Source organism: Micropterus salmoides, unplaced genomic scaffold, assembly GCF_014851395.1.
Source record: "Micropterus salmoides isolate LMB-PRFRI ecotype aquatic unplaced genomic scaffold, ASM1485139v1 Ms_hic_scaffold_1115, whole genome shotgun sequence".
Classification (NCBI taxonomy): Eukaryota; Metazoa; Chordata; class Actinopteri; order Centrarchiformes; family Centrarchidae; genus Micropterus; species Micropterus salmoides.
In genome coordinates this window covers 1-10000 of record NW_024040170.1, presented here as the reverse complement: position 1 = coordinate 10000, position 10000 = coordinate 1, and the positions used below count along the sequence as shown (strand labels likewise).

Sequence of the window (10000 nt, the reverse complement as noted above, 5' to 3'; positions counted from 1 at the left end):
ACTTAACACAGCGGATTACCAGAACAAAGTCAACACACTACTAATGGACACAAACACGTATGAGACACTGAGACGAGACCCAACCAGCGGATACAAGAAAAAGGCCATAGAATGTCTACAACAGTTACAGAAGGACAACACCATCACCCGGGAACAATATTACCGTTTGTATCCTGGAGAATCCATTCCATGCATTTATGGACTACCCAAGATTCACAAAGAAGGAGCCCCACTCAGGCCAATTATCAGCAGCATTAACTCGGTCACCTACAACATTGCCAAACACATTTCCGCCATCTTAGCTCCATTGGTGAGAAACACGCCTCACCACATTCAAAACTCTATTGACTTTGTAAACAAAGTTCGAGGACTGAAACTGGATCCAGATGAAACCATGGTATCCTATGACGTGACTTCTTTGTTCACCTGCATCCCCACCATAGAGGCAGTAGAAACCGTTAGGAAACGGCTAACACAAGACAACACCCTGGACAACAGAACTAGACTCAGCCCTGACCAAATCTGCAAATTACTCGACCTCGGTCTAAACACCACCTATTTCCAGTACAACGGTGGATTCTACAGACAGAAGCATGGCTGTGCCATGGGCTCACCGGTATCCCCGATTGTGGCCAACATCTACATGGAAGAAGTGGAGAGTAAAGCCCTCAACTCCTTCAGAGGAATAGCACCGAGCCACTGGTACAGATATGTGGACGACACCTGGGTCAAAATCAAAAGCCAGGAAGTGCAAGCCTTCACAGAACACATCAACTCTGTGGACAGTAACATCAGGTTCACACGAGAAGATGTTCACAACAACAGTTTGGCCTTCCTGGACTGCGCTGTTCACATTGAAGAGGACAGGAGCCTGCAGATTGGTGTTTACAGAAAACCCACACACACAGACCAATACCTACTCTTCGATTCACACCACCCACTGGAGCACAAGCTAGGGGTCATGAGAACACTGCACCACAGAGCGGAAAACATACCAACAAGCGCCCAAGCCAGGAGAAGGAACAGAACCACCTGAAAGGGCACTTACAGCCTGTGGATACCCTAAATGGACTTTGTGAAGACAGCCACAAAATCCAAGAAGAACAAAACTACAGGGGAGGAGGAAAAGAAGGTCAAACGCAACAACATTGTGATTCCATACCTGTCTGGAGTATCAGAGAAACTCAGGAGGATTTTTAACAAACATAACATCCCTGTGTTTTTTAAACCCAAGAACACACTAAGACAGATGCTGGTCCACCCCAAAGACCGCACACCCAAACACAAGAAAAGCAATCTAGTGTATGCGGTCCAATGCAGTGAGGAATGCACAGACCTGTATATTGGGGAGACTAAACAACCACTACACAAACGCATGGCTCAACACAGAAGGGCCAACTCCTCAGGTCAAGACTCTGCAGTCTACTTACATCTGAAGGACAGAGGACACTCGTTTGAGGACCACCAGGTTCACATTTTAGACAGAGAAGATGGATGGTTTGAAAGAGGTGTCAAGGAAGCCATCTACACCAGGGTTGAGAAGCCGTCATTGAACAGGGGAGGGGGTCTACGCCACCACTTATCCCCCACTTACAATGCTGTCCTTTCATCACTTCCCAGGAAACTCAACAAACGTAACCTATTGTCCTCAGGTGAAGATACCAACGATGGTCGTTCAGTCTTGGCCACAGGTAGTCTCAACGACTGTAACGACTGTCGTCACAACACCAAGGAACACTAACGAACCAGCGGTATCGATGACCCGGGCCAACGACCCCACTGAGGTTAAATAGCTGAGTTTCCCTGCCAGTCAGTCAGAACTGAAGAAGTCCTTTGGATAAGGGACGAAACGTCTTCCAGTATCTTCAACCAAGTCCAGTTGCCCTTCATTTTAACCCTCGTTGGATAACTATGACCTGGATGACTGAGAATCTTCATAGACATCTTACTACAATTATGTTACCATATTGTAAAAACATTTATAATATGCATCTGCTTGTATAAAAATACAGTACAATATCATGATATTGCACAGACCTTTACCATATTTAGTTTTTCATATAGTTACATGTTCAAGTGCAGAAGGGTAAAAGAGGATTAAGTATTTCTCTCAACTAGGCAAGGCGATATGGCCTTTCATGTGGGAAACGCGTATTTTAACGTGTGATTGCTTAAAGTAGTATGGCTTCACGTTTGCACACAGTGTCTGATATTTCCTCTCTTTGGAACTGAGAGTAACTGTAATGATAACACCACAGTGCGGTGCTCTGTCTCTGGAGTTGCCGTTAAGTTAAAGGGTTAAGATCCTAAGAATAATTCATGTTCGTGGCATCATGTTCGGGAGATGCCAGCTGATGACAATAGGTTGTCTGAGATTAAATTTTTGTTCTGTTTTCTTTGTTTCTATGTGTTTGCTTTAATGATAATGATGCACTTGTCTTTGTCAGCCATGGGGTTGCAGCATTGGAATACATTAAATGCCCACCAAGATTAGTGCAGTGCACAGATGAGGGTGGAAGAGTGGTGTTAATACTGTCGGAGATTCAGGGACATACTTGTATACTGTACATAATGGGGGGGGGTTATCTGTTCTCCACCCTAGAGAACTTTGGATTTGGCAACAAGTTTATCAACTGGATCAAACTTCTTTACATCCAATCTGTCTCCTCGAATGGTTTTATTTCCCCTTCATTCGTTCTCAGTAGGGGCACTAGACTAGTTCATTCTTTGCCCTCTCTGCTCCGTACGGTTGACTGTTTCTCTAAAATTTCTGGATATCCAGTCTTGTCATTTTACCTGGCCTAAAAAAAGGCATGACCTATCTGGGGATTACATTCCCTCTGAATTTTTCCGATATGATTAAGTGTAATTTCGAGCCCCTATTGGAAAATTTCAAGACTGATACTGAACGCTGGGCTCCTCTTTTTCTGTCTTTATGGGGCAAAGCCAATGTAATAAAAATGACATGTGCCCCTAAGTTTAATTATATGTTGCAAGCTCTCCCAGTTAAAATCCCTCAGGCATACTTTAAACAATTGCCTGTAGCACTTTTCTGTGGAATAACAAACGTCCCTAACTAAAATTGCGGACATTACAGAGGCCTATGGATCACGGTGGGCTGGGAGTCCCAAACCTCAGACTTTACCATCTTGCATTTAGTCTCAAACACATAGCACATTGGTTCCTTGTGTTTTGCCCTATTTAGCATGATTTCCGAAGTGTTTTGTAGTCCTCTTCAAAATCGCAAAGCATCTATATTATATTTATATAATTTATATTATATCATATTATATTTCCATAATAATACACAAGCAAACTTTGTCCGATAATGTCCATTTTATGAAATATCATGTGGTGCGACCATCAACAAATGACCACTTTGGGACTTTTATGTTGAAATCCATTGACAGGAAGTTGAATAATGTACCACAAATGCATGGCTCAACACAGAAGGGCCAACTCCTCAGGTCAAGACTCTGCAGTCTACTTACAGCTGAAGGACAGAGGACACTCGTTTGAGGACCACCAGGTGCACATTTTAGACAGAGAAGATGGATGGTTTGAAAGAGGTGTCAAGGAAGCCATCTACACCAGGGTCGAGAAGCCGTCATTGAACAGAGGAGGGGGTCTACGCCACCACTTATCCCCCACTTACAATGCTGTCCTTTCATCACTTCCCAGGAAACTCAACAAACGTAACCTATTGGCCTCAGGTGAAGATACCAACGATGGTCGTTCAGTCTTGGCCACAGGTAGTCTTAACGACTGTAACGACTGTCGTTACAGCAACCAGGAACACTATCGAACCAGCAGTATCGATGACCCTGGCCAACGACCCCACTGATGTTAAATAGATGAGTTTCCCTGCCAGTCAGCCAGAACTGAGGAAGTCCTTTGGATGAGGGACGAAACGTCTTCCAGTATCTTCAACCAAGTCCAGTTGCCCTTGACTTTAACCTTCGTTGGATAACTATGAGATGGATGACTGAGAATCTTCATAGACAATAATGTACCAATTTGTACAATATCATGAGAAAAAGGCCCCAAAAAATATTTAGAACATGTAAAATCACTTGGTAACTATCCAATATTAGTAATATTTGATTAATTATAACTGTTTTACCAGATGCCACTCCCAAGTAAAGAAAAACTGCTTGCCATGAACAGCATGTTAATTTTGACCCTACAGCAAGAACCGAGTTGCTAAAAGAAGCAAAAAATATTGCGTCTTAAAGAAAATTTAAAATGAAAACTATATGAAGCAACATGTTGAAATGTTTGTGTTCATGCATCTAGCACGGAAGCTAGATGCTGAGAAGCTTGAGTAAAGATAAATCAACGTTGTAATCCGTCCGTTAAGCCGTCATTGAACAGAGGAGGGGGTCTACGCCACCACTTATCCCCCACTTACAATGCTGTTCTTTCATCACTTCCCAGGAAACTCAACAAACGTAACCTATTGACCTCAGGTGAAGATACCAACGATGGTCGTTCAGTCTTGGCCACCAGTAGTCCCAACGACTGTAACGACTGTCGTTACAGCAACCAGGAACACTATCGAACCAGCAGTATCGATGACCCTGGCCAACGACCCCACTGGAAGTAGGGGCTGTAGGAGTACTGTTGTGGTATATTGCCTTGCATCATCTTGTCACAAGATCTCTGATAGCCGAAATAACTCTGCCCCATGAGGACTGCTCACTCCTTAAGAAAGCGAACAAGAAGATTGCTGACCTTATGGAAGACATCCGACGACTTTCAGAGGAACTCAAAGAGAAAGATTCCCTGCTGACTGGCTTTATGGATGTGGCTTCAGTACAAGCCAAACAGATTGTCTCTCTTAGCGCAACCGCTAACATCCAGGACACCGTGTTTTGGGACCCCTCTAGTCTTCCCAGGCTTTCATCCTGCTCGACTCCGAAGCATCAGTCAACCTGGGCTGAAGTAGTGGTCCGTGGCTTTAAGAGAGGCTCGGATGGGGCTGCCTCTCCTCCGCACATCGGCCTCTCCAACCGCTATGCAGCCTTGTCTAACGACACTCCGGTCCATCCAGCAGATGCACCTGCGGCTTCGAGTCTCCCTGATACGGATCTCTTTCGGCGCACAGTGCCTGCAGACACCAGACCTACCACTCACTGCTTCCCCGGTGCCACCACGGCTGACATTTTAAAAAAACTCCGGGACCTGATGCCGTTGCTCCCGTCCTCCATCACAAGAGTGATAGTCCATGTCGGAACAAATGACACAGCTCTTCGGCAATCTGAGCTGACAAAATCAGATTTTAACCGTCTTTTTAACTTTTTAAAGCAGTGTGGAAAGTCCGTTTTTATCTCTGGTCCCATTCCCACAGTCGGTCGCGGTGCTGGCCGCTTCAGTAGACTCCTTGGCCTCCACGACTGGCTCCAGTCCGCCTGCAGGGCTCACCGTGTGTGTTATGTGGATAATTTTAATATTTTCTGGCAAAGAATGTCTCTTTTTAAGACAGATGGACTTTACCCAAACAAACGGGGCTCAGAAATGTTAGCTGCTCACATACAGCATGTGGTGCGGTCCACACATGATTTACCTGAATGACTAATCATTCATGCAGCACACCTGGACACACCACCGCTCACTGAACAAATCTCTGCCTTACTGCCACAAACAACTGTCTCCACCTGCTGGCATGTAAAGCTGTCTGCTCCCAGCGCTGTTCCCCAGACTTCTATTCCTGTCATCATCACGCATAGACCAGTAAACCGAAATGTGCACATCCCACACAGAAATAATAGTAATCTCTTAAGGATTAGGACAACTGCACCAACTCCAGCACCCAGAACAAACTCATTTAAAATGGCTCTCTTCAATGTGAGATCACTGTCAAGTAAGACTTTTATCTTAAATGATTTTATCTTGTCTGCAAATCTAGATTTTATGTTTTTAACTGAATCCTGGTTGCAGATGAATGACTATAGCCAGCTAGCTGAACTGTGTCCGCCTCAATATGATTGTTTTAGTCAACCGAGGGTCAGTGGTCGTGGTGGTGGGCTAGTGAGCGTGTATAGGAAAAATGTTAAATGTTATCAAGTACGCTGTGATGAATTTAACTCCTTTGAAGTTCTCATTCTTAAAGTTGGAGGGCTGCAACCTATCATATTTGTTATAATTTATCGCCCCCCAAAACCGCCTGGAGGATTTTTATCAGAACTTCCTGAATTTTTCTCTACTCTGGTTTTAAATTATGACAGAATTGTTCTTTGTGGCGATTTTAATATTCATGTTGATGACCCCAACAATGTTAATGCAACTAACTTTTTAAATATGGCCACTTCTTTTAACTTCAAACAATATGTCAAAGGGCAAACACATAACCGTGGTCATACACTGGACTTGGTTTTTACCCTGGGTGTCAGCATCTCCTCTGGAATTGGTGGACATGACCATATCTGATCACAGATGTATTGTTTTTAGCTGCGATTCACCTGTTACTCATGCCGCCTCACCAAGCTCCGTGTGTTCTCGCATCTTTAATGAACAAAGTGTTTCAAAGTTTTGCGCATTCTTTCAGAGCCAAAGCCAACACCTGTCTGATTCCAACACCAACAATCTGGTCGATCACTTCAATCATATCTGCTTGTCGTCAATAAATATTACTGCTCCTCTAAAGGTTAGGCCTACGTCTAAAGCTAGTAAGCAACCCTGGATAAATGACAGCATTCGCAGCCTAAAAAGAGAATGCAGGAAAGCAGAGCGCAGATGGAAAAAATCCAGTCTCCATGTCCATTACCTCAGTCTGAAGGATTTATTAATTAACTACAATAACATGGTTAAGGATACGAGAACACACTATTTTTCTGAACTCATTACTACACATAAACACAATCCCAGGTTTCTGTTTAAGACTGTGGATCAGCTGGTAAACCCAACCCCTCCTTGTGCCTCAGCTGGAAGTAATGATGACTGTGAATTGTTTTTATCTTATTTTACCAATAAGGTGGTGTCAATCAGAGCCTCTATTACCCCCACCCCCGCGGCCTCTTACTCAGAGGTTCCTCACCAGCAACAAGAGAGTTTTAACCAGTTTTATCCCATCGACTTGTCTGAGCTTTTAAAAACAGTATCACAAATGAGAGTGTCCTCCAGCCCACTTGATGTAATACCTACAAAATTTTTACTGAAAGTAATAGATTCTGTTGGGCCCCATTTAATCTCTGTTTTCAACAGCTCCCTATCTACTGGTTGTGTCCCTGATTATTTTAAAACGGCTTGCGTGAACCCACTTTTAAAGAAACCTGGTTTAGATCCCTCCCTCCCACATAATTTTAGACCAATTTCAAAACTGCCTTTTATTGCAAAGATTTTAGAAAGAATTGTGTCCAAACAGCTGCTCACTGTACTGGAAAATAACAAAATATTTGAATAGTTTCAGTCTGGTTTTAGGAAGTACCACAGCACTGAGACTGCCCTGCTTAAAGTCACCAATGACCTTTTAATGTCTGCTGATGAAGGCATGTGCTCAGTCCTGGTACTCCTGGACCTTAGCGCTGCTTTTGACACCATTGATCACAACATCATGTTAGACAGACTGAGGCACTGGGTGGGGATCTCTGGCACTGCCCTAGAATGGTTTTCATCCTACCTGTCAAATAGGAAGTTTTGTGTGTCTGTAAACAACTATGTCTCCGCATTCTGTCCTGTTAAATATGGTGTGCCTCAGGGGTCGGTCTTAGGACCCATTTTGTTTTCCTTGTATCTGCTTCCCCTTGGACATATTATCCATAAACATTGCATTTCTTTTCATATTTATGCTGATGACACACAAATCTACTTGCCCGTCAGATCCACAGACCCTGGAATGCTGAGTTCACTTAACAACTGCCTTTGTGAAGTTAAAAAATGGATGTCAAATAATTTCCTCCAGCTGAACTCAGACAAAACAGAAATCCCGGTCATCGGGTCTCAGCAGATGGCAAATCAAATACTGCCATCTGCTGGTTCCCTAGTAAATCACATTAAGCCTGTGGCAAAGAACCTTGGTGTTTGGTTTGATAGTAATTTAAATTTCGAGCAGCACACCACAAAGCTTGTTCAATCATGTTTTTATCAACTTAGAAATATAGCAAAAATTCGATCTATGTTAACTTTTAAGGACACCGAGACCATTTTACACGCCTTCATCTCATCATGCCTGGATTATTGCAACAGCCTTTTCACCTGTTTAACCCAAAAATCTATTGATCGACTCCAGACTGTCCAGAACTCAGCTGCCAGGCTTTTAACCAGAACAAAGAAATATGACCACATTACTCCTATTTTAGCTTCATTACACTGGCTCCCAGTATGTTTTAGATTGACTTTAAAATTCTATTGATCACTTTTAAAGATCTTCATGGCCTCTCGCCTTGTTATATTTCTGACCTTTTAGTCCCATACGCACCAGCACGTACCTTGAGATCCTCGGGCAGAGGTCTGTTGTCTCCAGAGTCTCGACTGAAAACTAAAGGGGACAGAGCGTTTGCTGTCAGGGCCCCGAGGCTCTGGAACAGCCTGCCCGAGGAAATCAGGTCGGCTGAGTCAGTCCCTTCTTAAAACATACTTTTATAGGAGAGCTTTTCCCGATCTTATTTGACTTTATTTTATCCCTTTTATTTTATTGTATTTTACTAATTTTATATTAATTTTTCATGCTCTTAACTTGTTTTTTGTATTATTCTTTACACTTGTTAAAGCACTTTGTAACTTGTTTTTGAAAAGTGCTCTACAAATAAGGATTATTATTATTATTATTATTACTGATGTTAAATAGCTGAGTTTCCCTGCCAGTCAGCCAGAACTGAGGAAGTCCTTTGCATGAGGGACGAAACGTCTTCCAGTATCTTCAACCAAGTCCAGTTGCCCTTGACTTTAACCTTCGTTGGATAACTATGAGATGGATGACTGAGAATCTTCATAGACAGTAATGTACCAATTTGTAAATTCACTTGGTAACTATCCAATATTAGTAATATTTGATTAATTATAACTGTTTTACCAGATGCCACTCCCAAGTAAAGAAAAACTGCTTGCCATGAACAGCGTGTTAATTTTGACCCTACAGCAAGAACCGAGTTGCTAAAAGAAGCAAAAAATATTGCGTCTTATAATGTACAGGCCTACTGGCCTGCATAAAGGTTTTAAAATTAAATGTTCTCTCATAAAACAAAGTGCATTTAGGTCAAGTGCATTTTAAATTTTTCTCTGTAGGACTACTACAAGAAAGTGCATTCAGAACAAGTGCAACAAAGACTGACATAGCCCATATGTTAACTGTAGAACTTTAACAACAACAAATGCACCAAGAATTGCAGATGTGCAAAGTGGATTATAAATATTTAAACACTAGACAAGCCCATTCTACTTCTTGAGGTAAGGTGGCAGGTTTTTCTTGATGAAGAGTAGCTTCGTTTAACAAAGCTAATTTTAGTGTGTCTAAAACGTTATCTGGCATTAACATTATCAAGTTCATGATCTACCAGCAAAAAATCACATCTGCGTTAAGCTACCAGCTAATACGGAGCTATGCAACAGCAGCCGCCTGCCTTGAACAAATGGTTGAAATGGAATTACAAGCCTGTAACTCAGGATGTCACATTCATATAACTAAAGGTTGAGGTGTTCTCATGTACGCATTGGTGGTTCAGTGGTAGAATTCTCGCCTGCCACGCGGGAGGCCCGGGTTCGATTCCGGCCAATGCAACAGGTCTTTTATTCCAATTAATGGCTGTTACGAAAGATATGTCACTTAATTTCGCTTTGACCAGTTGATTTTATGGTTTCTTAATAATTCAGTGTTACCACCCTTTACTGTCAAAACAACACAACGCTGCAGACGTACATACATTCATAAACAGTGCTGATCATGGGAAAAACCGCTCCTCGTTGTATAGTGGTGAGTATCCCGACTGTCACGCGGGAGACCGGGGTTCGATTCCCCGACGGGGAGAGACTTCGTTTTTACCCCATCCAAATTTGTCATGCATAA

General features: G+C 42.7%; 1 non-coding gene across 1 annotated transcript; it reads left to right on the top strand.

Annotated features, from left to right (window-relative positions):
• Nucleotides 1-9644: 9644 nt before the first annotated feature.
• On the top strand, nt 9645-9714 carry trnag-gcc. The gene has a single exon. It is a non-coding gene; the product is annotated as a tRNA-Gly (tRNA).
• The last annotated feature ends 286 nt before the right edge of the window (nt 9715-10000 follow it).